The 12,229-nt window shown below is 37.2% G+C and overlaps 1 protein-coding gene across 2 annotated transcripts in view; it reads right to left on the bottom strand.

Annotated features, from left to right (window-relative positions):
* LOC138708788 (transcriptional regulator ATRX-like) overlaps nucleotides 1-10,312 on the bottom strand; it is a 138,979-nt gene extending 128,667 nt beyond the window's left edge. For both annotated transcript variants that reach the window (XM_069838968.1, XM_069838966.1), the window contains exon 1: nucleotides 10,147-10,312. The gene's annotated coding sequence lies outside the window, so the exon portion shown is untranslated. The remainder of the gene's footprint in view (nucleotides 1-10,146) is intronic.
* Between the last annotated feature and the right edge of the window lie 1,917 nt (nucleotides 10,313-12,229).

The following is a 12,229-nucleotide window of genomic DNA, read 5'->3' as shown; positions in this document are numbered from 1 at the left end:
GTTCAAACCCCGTTGCCGAGCAATCTGACTGGGTTTTTTTTCTGGTTTCCCTCAATCACAAAGGCAAATGCCGGATTGGAAATCTATATACCATGATTCATCACCGCCTCAATCACCAATATTATAAACATTAATCAAAATCTATAATCAGTTAGATCAGGCATGTCAATTTATGCCCACAGGAGCAAGCGCGCGCTTTAGAGCCCAGGAGAGCCTGAGCGCTTTATAGCGGAAAGGAACGAGACAGACGAAAAAGGTGGTATATGCCGCTTGGTCGAGCTATATTCAGGGATGGCCAGCACTGATTCTATAGATAAAGGGAAGAGAACTTATTAAAACTGTATCCATGTTAATTTTTAGATTTGCCTGAGAAGTATAAGTGCATTATAAGAATGTAAGTTTTAATTTTAATGCTCATTTTTCACAAGTTTGATTTTTTTATTCAAAAGAAATATTTTCTCAACTTTTCGTATAGAAAAGTGAAATTTTCAGGTATAGGCCTATTTATTTAGCAGCCTTACAGAATGTTTTCGTAAATCTAATATACCGTATATACGTATTACTGAAGATAGTGAATTGAAAATTTTGAAAATATTCGCATGGAAATTGTTTGTAAGGAAATGAATTAACAAAGCAACTACTGTTATACATAAGCAAAAGTTACGTGCCCATGTGTTGTAAAAATGTCAGCTCTATAGCTTCAGCAGATTTCGAGAAAATAATTTAATATTCTGATGATAGGAAGTTGCTCACAAATATCACCTTAAAAGCATAATGTGATAAGAGTTTTGTTATGTAATATTAGTTACACTTAAAACAGATACAGTACCTAGGTAACTTTGCTTTGTACTGTAATATTGTTTCGATTAGTTTATTCATTACTTTTATAAGGCTAAAGATACCATCAATATAAATTGCAACTTATCACGTCATACTCAATCTCTTTTTTTGGAATATCACTTTCTTTATGAATGATGTGTTTCATCCACTTAATACAGTATAATATTATACTACTATGGAATTTAAGTGAATATTCCTTCTTAACTATCTATTATGTTATTAAGATTGAAAACACAACTGAAATATTAAGAAATCAGTGTTAGTACTTTTGTTTTACAGACAATATAGATAATATTAAACAGAAAGAAGCCATCCAAAAATAACGACATAAAATTTCACGTTCCGTTTGAAGTTTGTGCACCACTGTTTTCTTAATCCAACAGGCTGCTTATTCATATACACAACCCTTCCTCTTTCCATACTTAGCGCTTGCTGCCCGCGCACGACGTCAAGGTCAGAAAAATGCGCTTGCGTTGACATCACACAAGCCATCTATAACACGATAATAGAAACAGGAACTCAACAATAGTGAAAACGACCTACTAGTATACCCTAAGATCCTAAACGAGCGATATAAGCACAGATGTTAAGGCATGTATAAATAAACTTAACAAAAGAAGTGAATGATATCATTGATTTGTTGGTAGACACATCGATTGTAGATGAATTGGTTTCTCCGTTGTAGATTTGTGGATAAGTTGTAGGTAGGTAGGTAGGTAGGTAGGTAGGTAGGTAGGCATTTGTTAGTTGGTTTGTAGTTAGGTAGATTGACTAGTTTGTAGTTAAATATGTAGAAAGCTTGATAGATCGGTTGGTTGGTAAATAGATTGTTTTAAGTAGGTTGATTGGTAGGTTCTAAACTGGTTTGTAGGTAAATGCATACATTAGTTGGTAGGTAAGTAGGCTGCTTGGTAAATAGGTTGGTCGGTCGGTAGGTAGGTAAGTTGGTCAGTCAGTGTGTCGGTAGGTAGGTAGGATGGGCGTTGATTAGTTGGTTTGTAGTTAGGTAGATTGACTAGTTTGTAGTTAAATATGTAGAAAGCTTGATAGATCGGTTGGTTGGTAAATAGATTGTTTTAAGTAGGTTGATTGGTAGGTTTTAAACTGGTTTGTAGGTAAATGCATACATTAGTTGGTAGGTAAGTAGACTGCGTGGTAAATAGGTTGGTCGGTCGGTAGGTAGGTAAGTTGGTCAGTCAGTGTGTCGGTAGGTAGGTAGGATGGGCGTTGATTAGTTGGTTTGTAGATTGACTAGTTTGTAGTTAAATATGTAGAAAGCTTGATAGATCGGTTGGTTGGTAAATAGATTGTTTTAAGTAGGTTGATTGGTAGGTTTTAAACTGGTTTGTAGGTAAATGCATACATTAGTTGGTAGGTAAGTAGACTGCTTGGTAAATAGGTTGGTCGGTCGGTAGGTAGGTAAGTTGGTCAGTCAGTGTGTCGGTAGGTAGGTAGGATGGGCGTTGATTAGTTGGTTTGTAGTTAGGTAGATTGACTAGTTTGTAGTTAAATATGTAGAAAGCTTGATAGATCGGTTGGTTGGTAAATAGATTGTTTTAAGTAGGTTGATTGGTAGGTTTTAAACTGGTTTGTAGGTAAATGCATACATTAGTTGGTAGGTAAGTAGACTGCTTGGTAAATAGGTTGGTCGGTCGGTAGGTAGGTAAGTTGGTCAGTCAGTGTGTCGGTAGGTAGGTAGGATGGGCGTTGATTAGTTGGTTTGTAGTTAGGTAGATTGACTAGTTTGTAGTTAAATATGTAGAAAGCTTGATAGATCGGTTGGTTGGTAAATAGATTGTTTTAAGTAGGTTGATTGGTAGGTTTTAAACTGGTTTGTAGGTAAATGCATACATTAGTTGGCAGGTAAGTAGACTGCTTGGTAAATAGGTTGGTCGGTCGGTAGGTAGGTAAGTTGGTCAGTCAGTGTGTCGGTAGGTAGGTAGGATGGGCGTTGATTAGTTGGTTTGTAGTTAGGTAGATTGACTAGTTTGTAGTTAAATATTTAGATAGCTTGATAGATCGGTTGGTTGATAAATAGATTGTTTTTAAGTAGGTTGATTGGTAGGTTTTTAAACTGGTTTGTAGGTAGATGCATACATTAGTTGGTAGGTAAGTAGATTGGTTGGTAAATAGGTAGGTTGGTCGGTCGGTAGGTAGGCAAGTAAGTTGGTCAGTCTGTCGGTAGGTAGGTAGGTAAATAAGTTGGTCAGTACATGGGTAGATTGGTTGGCTATCTATAGTAAATTAGACAAGACGACGATGAAACATTGATGAAATGAGAACGGAACGAGAAATCTGAAAGAAAACTACCTTATATATATCTCCCAACATATACGTATCTCCAAAACATACAACATGAAGGGCTTGTACTGTGCAGTTTATGATTCACAAAGTGTGATGTAACCATCAACAAATTAGCGCAAAACGTACGATGGACTTCAATTATTTCAGTAACGCGAAATATATTAAGCATGCAATGTCAAGCTAGAGGTCGAGCACTGTGTCAGCAGCCACATCGCTTATTTTGTACGTAAAAAGCAATTTGACGGGCAGGGTGACTACGAAGTGTGCGCTTCTGGCGCGGTCTGAGAGTTCGTGGGTTCGAATCCCGCCTCGGGCATAGATGGGCGTCCCTCATTCATGAGCTGTCCTACCCTATGTGTCTCTGTGGAGGCCTCTACGCTCTGTTTTTGACTCCAGGCTAGGGGAAACTATGTATGTGTCGGTGTATAGTGTGTGGTACAAAAAATACCATTTCCTCACCTACAGGCATTGGTGTGCAAGTCCTACAAGAGTAGCCTAGGCCTATTCCAGCCATGACGAAAATGTGACTCGCGAGGACATTGTGGCTCACAATGATAGCTATGTATTTCCCTTGATTCCTACCTCCCACAACCTCACCCTCTCCTCACCGGAGTCAAACTCCGTTCCATTTGTATTTGTTTCTGACCTGCGAGTGGCGTATCGTCGCAATGTCTCTCTGGAAACCATGTACCTCTACAAAAACGAAAGTTTCAAGTAGGATGAGAGGACGCATTTTTTTTTTTTTTTTGCTGCCAATATGATGAGAATATTAAATGTTTGATTTGTTCACATTTATTACGAGGAAAACGGTTGCATAACATAAAACGGCTTTATACTACATGTGATTCATGAAACATTAAAAGGTTAAGTGTTATTATTATTATTATTATTATTATTATTATTATCATCATCATCATCATTATCATCATCTCATCATATCATCATCATCTCTGTACGTCGAACCTTTTTCAGCAGATGTACGAATAATGTGGTTAGATCTTCAATTTGAACTCACAGATTAATGAAAGCTACATGTAAGGACTTGACAAATGTTGAACTTTTCAAATCTTTGCCAAAAAATAAATATCCGAAGCTTCGTTCTTTCGCTTGCTCTGTTGAAGCCATGTTCGCTACAACTTACGTTAGTGAAAAATTATTTTCAACAATGAAAATCATAAAAATCAAATTTAGATCACGACTGACAGACAAATACCTTCGTGGTCAACTACGACTGGCAGTAAGTGACATAATTCCTGATTTTGAAACTCTGTCGCAGAGACATTTTGAAGACAGTTAATTTTAGGTTGTGATAATGTATCCTATGATTTATTGTTCATTTCTTTCTTCGTTACACGTACTAAACATTAGTTTGTAGCCTTGTACTGTATAAAATTATATTTAAGTGCTTGACGTAAGGAAAATGAAAATCTCTTAATAATTCAGACAGTTGCTTCACTTCCCTTTCGGGTGTCCGCCTCCCTCCATAGGTGCTATGCACGTTGCAGGCTACACAGTGGCTCGGCGCACGATCACATTTTCGCCACGGCTGGCCTATTCATAAAAGGGGTAATCATTGCGTCCAGTGTCGATCATCAAATATTGGGCAAATTATTGCAATGACACATGTAGGCCTATTTCATTTTATTAATGACAGATGGCAGACATAATACGAATACCTCTGAAATCCTACGACAACACTGTTTCTGCCAGACATAAATTCCACTTTCACACGGCGGAACTCGGGAATCTAAATAATATCAAAACGTAGTCATTCTTATACTCTTAGTCGTTATTTGTACTTCCTGTCTTTTTATGTATTTTATATTAAGTGTGAAAGAATTTAATTCTCGTTGTGGCCCTTGCACAGCTCAATGGATTTAACCGCACCGCCAGAGACTGCCGATGTATCCACTTCCTCATAATTGACTAATTAAGCCATTGCTTTATAAAAAAACAGACTAATGTGGAACATTTTTTCGTCATATTACGTAATAAATTCACAGACATTACTGCTGGTGGCTTGCAAACACAATAGCCATAAAATTAAAGTTATGTCACTTCTTAGACACAAAAACCATTCAAACAAAAGTTAATAACCGCTAATTAATCGTAGTACGTTGCGAAAACTTCGTGGAAAATAAAGAAACCTAACCTTTGCAGTCAGTCTGACCTGAACGAATCTTTTAAAGCACCTACTCGATTTCATTGTGCAACTAAAATATTAATTTCTCACGCTTGCGTGAGAAAAGATATTATATTAAACAAACTTAACAATAAACACAGCTGTCCAACAGTGATAAATAATACGAGTGACAACGAAGTATAGACCCCATATTCGGTTCTCAGCTAATGAATAGGGACCGGATTTTTACGTAATTACATATTATATTCCTTTCAACCTAACAGTATAAATAACAAATCTTAGCGAATCTTGTAATATTGTACGAAATGGAAATATAAAAATTGGAGATTTATCCTTCGAAGGGGTGGAAAAATTCAAATATCTTGGAGTAACAGTAACAAATATAAATGGCACTCGGGAGGAAATTAAACGCAGAATAAATATGGGAAATGCGTGTTATTATTCGGTTGAGAAGCTTTTATCATCCAGTCTGCTGTCCAAAAATCTGAAAGTTAGAATTTATAAAACAGTTATATTACCGGTTGTTCTGTATGGTTGTGAAACTTGGACTCTCACTCTGAGAGAGGAACATAAGTTAAGGGTGTTTGAGAATAAGGTGCTTAGGAAAATATTTGGGGCTAAGCGGGATGAAGTTACAGGAGAATGGAGAAAGTTACACAACACAGAACTGCACGCATTGTATTCTTCACCTGACATAATTAGGAACATTAAATCCAGACGTTTGAGATGGGCAAGGCATGTAGCACGTATGGGCGAATCCAGAAATGCGTATAGAGTGTTAGTTGGGAGGCCAGAGGGGAAAAGACCTTTGGGGAGTCCGCGACGTAGATGGGAAGATAATATTAAAATGTATTTGAGGGAGGTGGGATATGATGATAGAGACTGGATTAATCTTGCACAGGATAGGGACCGATGGCGGGCTTATGTGAGGGCGGCGATGAACCTTCGGGTTCCTTAAAAGCCATTTGTAAGTAAGTAAGCTAATCTTGTAATTTTATTACCATTAATATAGCCTATTAAAATTTGATACTGCATATTTTTACATATTTGCCCCACATTACATAATTATGGCTTGTTGTGAATGTTATTGTTATTGTTGTTATCATCATAATCATCATCATCATCATCATCAGTTATCACAATCATGATTGCTATCTCAGTTTTCTTTTTTTTTTCCATGTATTAGCTCGATGAGAGCTCTGTAGTGTTCTTTTGACCCAGTTGACCCTCTATAGGGCTTTAATTTAATTTGTATTATTTTCATCAGTGCTTGTATTTATTTTTTGTATTTATATGTTCTCTCTGGTAGGATGGAAGAGAAGGTTTTATGACCTTAATATGAAATAAGTAAATAATAATAATATTAATAATAATAATAATAATAATAATAATAATAATAATACTGAAATAGTAATATCAATAGTAATTGATGTTCTGAGAACATAGGCTTCTCACAAGACTTCAAAAACACATAGACCAGCCATAAAGACAAACAAAACACACACATGTATGTCATGTTATTAAATTCTCAGTTCTTCTTGAATCAGTACAGTTATTGGGACGGTTTTTTGGGAACTCGAGCTTAAGATCATACAGGGACATCATTTTATTTTTACTTCAATTTTTATTGTACCTGAGTTTTGGAATGTACTTCACTCCCACCCCTCTACTAGTAAACTTCCAACCGTTCTCCACACAGAACCAAGCGTATACAGTCAAAGTCGCCTTACGGTCATAGTAAACACAAACAGTACTGAGTTAGTGAGTATAGTACGTTCCAGAAATATCTTTGCGTTTTCCAGTGGCGAAAGAACTTTCAATATTGAATCATATTCTCGCACAGGTACTGTCGTCCGTTTGCCTACGTCGCATCCCGGTCGCATCTGTCTTCGGAAACAAGCTCCGTAAAGGTCCATTCACAATGAAAATTAAACATAACCGTAACATAAACACAGAAGTTTGCGGCCAGGCTACCAAATGGGATCATTCACAATGATTCACATAAACACTGACATAAACATAACCGTAAGACGTTAACATAGAAGTTTGCAAACTCCAAACTTTCATGCTTATGATTACGTGATTTGCAAACAGAACACAATCGTGGAGCGCTGAAGTATACGACAGAATATGAGGAAATGGCGTCGTTGTTACGTTTCCATGGTTACCAAGTATGTTTGCGGTTATGTTTATGTCCCCATCGTGAATGATGGTATGACTTCTTGATTTTACTGTAACGTTTATATTCTTAAGGCTCATTCACAATGAAAATTAAACATAACGTAAGCGTTAACGTTACAGTAAAATCAAGAAGTCATACCATCATTCACGGTGGGAACATAAACATAACCGCAGACATACTTGGTAACTATGGAAACGTAACAACGACGCCATTCCCTCATGTTCTGTCGTATACTTCAGCGCTCCACCATTGTGTTCTGTTTGCAAATCACGTAAGCATAAGCATGAAAGTTTGGAGTTTGCAAACTTTCATGTTAAAGTCTTACGGTAATGTTTATGTCAATGCTTCTGTGAATCATTGTGAATGATCCCATTTGGTAGCCTGGCCGCAAACTTCTGTGTTTATGTTACGGTTATGTTTAATTTTCATTGTGAATGGGCCTTTAAGTTAACGCTTGCGTTATGTTTAATTTTCATTGTGAATGAGCCTTAAGTGACGGTAAATCCTCGTGAATCACCCTGTATATTGCGTAATTGTTATGCTTTCGATCGCCGGAGAACATTGAAGCTTGTTTTTTTTTTTAATTGGGTTATTTTACGACGCTGTATCAACATCTAGGTTATTTAGCGTCTGAATGAAATGAAGGTGATAATGCCGGTGAAATGAGTCCGGGGTCCAGCACCGAAAGTTACCCAGCATTTGCTCGTATTGGGTTGAGGGAAAACCCCGGAAAAAACCTCAACCAGGTAACTTGCCCCGACCGGGATTCGAACCCGGGCCACCTAGTTTCGCGGCCAGACGCGCTGACCGTTACTCCACAGGTGTGGACTATTGAAGCTTGTTGAACATATAAATAAGAGATTGGCGATTCATTTTTACGAGAAAACTAAAATGAGATTTTTTTACTGAAAATCACCAAAATTTCACCAGTCACCTCCTCCCTTAATATAATTTAATACACCATAATATTTTATGACCAGGACAACGAATGGTAAAAAAAAAAAAAAATTGAACATTCCTTTGTATTAGTTTTGCAATACAGTGCAGTTATCGGTTGTCACTAATGTTTGGTTGTTCAGTTCTAAAAGTCAAAATTATATCGTTGTTTCATTAAACTATCACGATAAATTAATTTTATCTGTGTGCATGGGGATTTATGGAACAGTTTGCATTTGTATAATTTAAACCAAGTTTTCCTCCCGGGTGACGAACACACATTTTCTTATCTTAGCTTCACAGGAAAGAACCGCAAAGAACTTCGGAAAAGGAAAGAAACTTTGGACCGACAAACGCTACGCAATTGGTTTTCTAACCACAGCTGTATCCTAAGGGTCAAATTTCATTGCCTATCTAGTTTTTATTCTCGCCCTTTTTCGTGTATGTTCCTATCATGACATTTTGTTGAATGTTTACATTTTTATGATCTGGTTCCGTCCGGGAAAATGGGTTGGTGCTAAGAGATGACGTAAAAATAAACTAATAACATTGTCTTGTTTCAAAGTTAACATTTTGAAGTAACTACGTGAAGGAATAAACTCATTAGTAATTCTGTGGCCGGGAGGAAAAAGGTCTTAAGTAAAAATTTTATACTTTTCAGGAGAGCAGTAAAAAGATTGAAATTGATGTCAATTATAGAGTTTTTTTAATTAAGAGGTTTTTCCTGGATATTATTTGTTTATATCTCTTCTAAAATAGGTAATGTTGCTCATTTAACAATTTTCTTGATTATTACCAAAAATAGCCGCACTTAAGCCTTTTTAAGACTAGAACCCAAACTGAGAAGGGACAATTTAAACATAAGACCTTTTTCATGTCAAAATAAATTAAGGGTACACGGGAATAACGATCAAGGTCCATTTTAGAAAGTTTCGAGAAAAACGAATTTTAAAGTTTAAGCACTTAATACTTTGTTATGTGTGTATTTAATAGAAATTGACGTAGTGGAATGTCAAGAACGATTATTTCTTATTACTAGCTAGACCACATGATAGTACTTCCTTCCCACTATAAGATAGCATTATTAACTCAATTTCGATTTTTGATGGACCTTGATCGTTTTTCCCGTGTACCCTTCAAATGGGAAATGTAAATTATTAGGGATGCAAAATAGGTCTTAAACAACTTAGGACTGTTTACCTGGTGCTTAAAGTTTTGAAAGGGAAGGGCAGCAGAATGTGATAAAATAGCTAAAATACAAGTTAGATCTTTTTAATAGGGAAGCATGGAAATTAACCCTATGATGTTTGTAAGGAATAAAGTATTAAATATTCTTAAGTCTTTTATTCTATGTGTGCTAGATTCAAAAAGTACTTAGGACATTTGGTAACGCTCTGTAAATCCAGTCAGGAGTTCTATTTGACTTTAACCGTTTTACCAGATTGTAGAGAATTGTTTCTGCTTTCAGAATATATAAAAATCTCATTTTCACAAAAAATGACTTAAGACCTTTTTCCTTTCGGCCACAGAATTATTAACGAAGCTCGTATATGCCCTTTTAGCACCAACGTAAATGGCTGTGATACAGTTTGTCAATAATCGCTGTTGTGTATCTCCTCAATTGTTTATGGTGCGTTGCAAAATTGTACTTTACATCGAAAAAAGGACGCAACACAGCACAGAAATTTCGTTATCATTAAACAAAATACATTTTAAGTAGCTTTTAAAAACGTGACAATACCTTGTTTCCGCATATAGCATACTTCTAGTCCCGGCGTACACACACAAACACTCGCGACACTTCAAACACACTCCAAAACAAGAGAGTAAAGGAAAACAGTTGACTGTCACTTCCACAGCGTGTAGACTGCAGGCTTGTTGCCTCGCGACTGTCTGCTCGCGGCCAGCCAACAGCGCTCCGCTCCTGGCCGGGTGCCACGAACAGCCGGCTCTCAAATAGGAAGCGGAACAGGAAACCAAATGCAAATTTTCCGAAGAATTGTCTCGCATAGCGCAATTGCTGAACCACATTTGAATGACTATAGGAACACAAGTGCCCTTACTGTCCTTTGTGTTGAAGAACGTAACATATGCACTGATAACATCTGCGACGCTGTAAAATAATTGAACGGCAGATTTTCCAGCTTTAGTAACTCGCTTCATTGTCTAATACGTGTTAATACCACTGTTATTACACGGTTTATGCTCTATTTCCTTATTAGAAGCATCTTGATATTGCCAGAATACATTTTAGACACGTTATTAAGTCGTACGGACGCTTATTGGCCCACTCACATTTCGAGATATCGATTAAACGCCATTTTGTATAAATTTTCCGAACTTAATGCCTTCATAAGCACAAGGTGCATCAGCTGAGGGATTTCGGTGAGTTAGTGCCTTTCCTTCTGCCGTACCCACTCCGTACAAACTACAAATAAGCGTACGAAAATTGGAGCTGAAACTTATTTCAGAAGATTTCCAAATAAATGTAGGCCTATTTAAATGGAAAGTTAAACGTATGCTAATCTGAACTAAAATGTAATATTAGAAACACTTTCGGCAATAAAAATCTACTCCCAAAAAATATATTTGATGCAGGACGACGTATATTCATTTCCTATCGGCTGTACAGTCCATTCACTGATGTTTTAGCTAGGCGGTGGGGAGCGCTCTACACAGCAAGTAGAGTTTTAGCTAGTAGAAGGGTGTAGTGTTTACTTAGTCTGAAGCAAGTCAAGGCTCTATCCTATACAGCTACACAGCCTATCCTGGTACAGCTACTTTATCTCAACCTTATTAATTACAATAGTAGTAGTAGTAGTAGTAGTAGTAGTAGTAGTAGCAGTAGTAGTAGTGGTAGTAGTAGTAGTAGTAGAAGTAACTGTAGTAGTAGCAGCAGTATTAGTAGTAGTAGTAACTGTAGTAGTAGCAGCAGCAATAGCAGTAGTAGTAGTAGCAGCAGTATTAGTACTAGTAGCAGCAGTATTAGTAGTAGTAGTAACTGTAGTAGTAGCAGCAGCAATAGTAGTAGTAGTAGTAATAGTAGTAGTAGTAGTAGTAGTAGTAGTAGTAGTAGTAGTAGCAGTAGTAGTAGCAGCAGTATTAGTAGTAGCAGCAGTAGCAGTAGTAGTAGTAGTAACTGTAGTAGTAGCAGCAGCAATAGCAGTAGTAGTAGCAGCAGTATTAGCAGCAGTAACAGTAATAGTAGTAGTAGCAGTAGTAGTAGTAACAGTAGTAGTAGTAACTGTAGTAGTAGCAGCAGTAGTAGCAGCAATAGTAGTAGTAGTAGCAGCAGCAGTAGTAGTAGTAGTAGTAACTGTAGTAGTAGCAGCAGCAATAGCAGTAGTAGTAGCAGTAATATTAGTAGTAGTAATAGCAGTAATAGTAGTAGCAGTAGTAGTAGTAGCAGCAGTAGTAGTAGTAGTAGTAGTAATAGGCCTAGTAGCAGCAACAGTAGTAGTAGTAACTGTAGTAGTAGCAGCAGCAATAGCAGTAGTAGTAGCAGTAGTATTAGTACTGGGTGTTCAGTTCAAAGTGTGTCATGGCTCGCTGTATGCCGTCATGTGGCTAGTCGATGAGCCTGGATAATTCAATCTTCCTACACTTCCGCAGAAGTGTATTACTTACGTGCCAGAGAAGTTGCCTAGCAAGTACGGCGTTCATTCAGAAGAATACTTACTGATATGTACGGTAACACCGGTAGTGGCAGGAATGTGAACTGTTTGGAAACACGTACTGAGGTGAGTTTTTTCTTACTGCCGGGATATGGGGAGAGGGTTAAGACGATTACTTACGTATTTGTTGACATTAACTTCGACGGTCAA

The sequence above is a fragment of the Periplaneta americana genome, chromosome 11 (genome assembly GCF_040183065.1).
Source record: "Periplaneta americana isolate PAMFEO1 chromosome 11, P.americana_PAMFEO1_priV1, whole genome shotgun sequence".
NCBI lineage: Eukaryota > Metazoa > Arthropoda > Insecta > Blattodea > Blattidae > Periplaneta > Periplaneta americana.
This window is presented reverse-complemented; position numbering and strand designations above follow the sequence as displayed.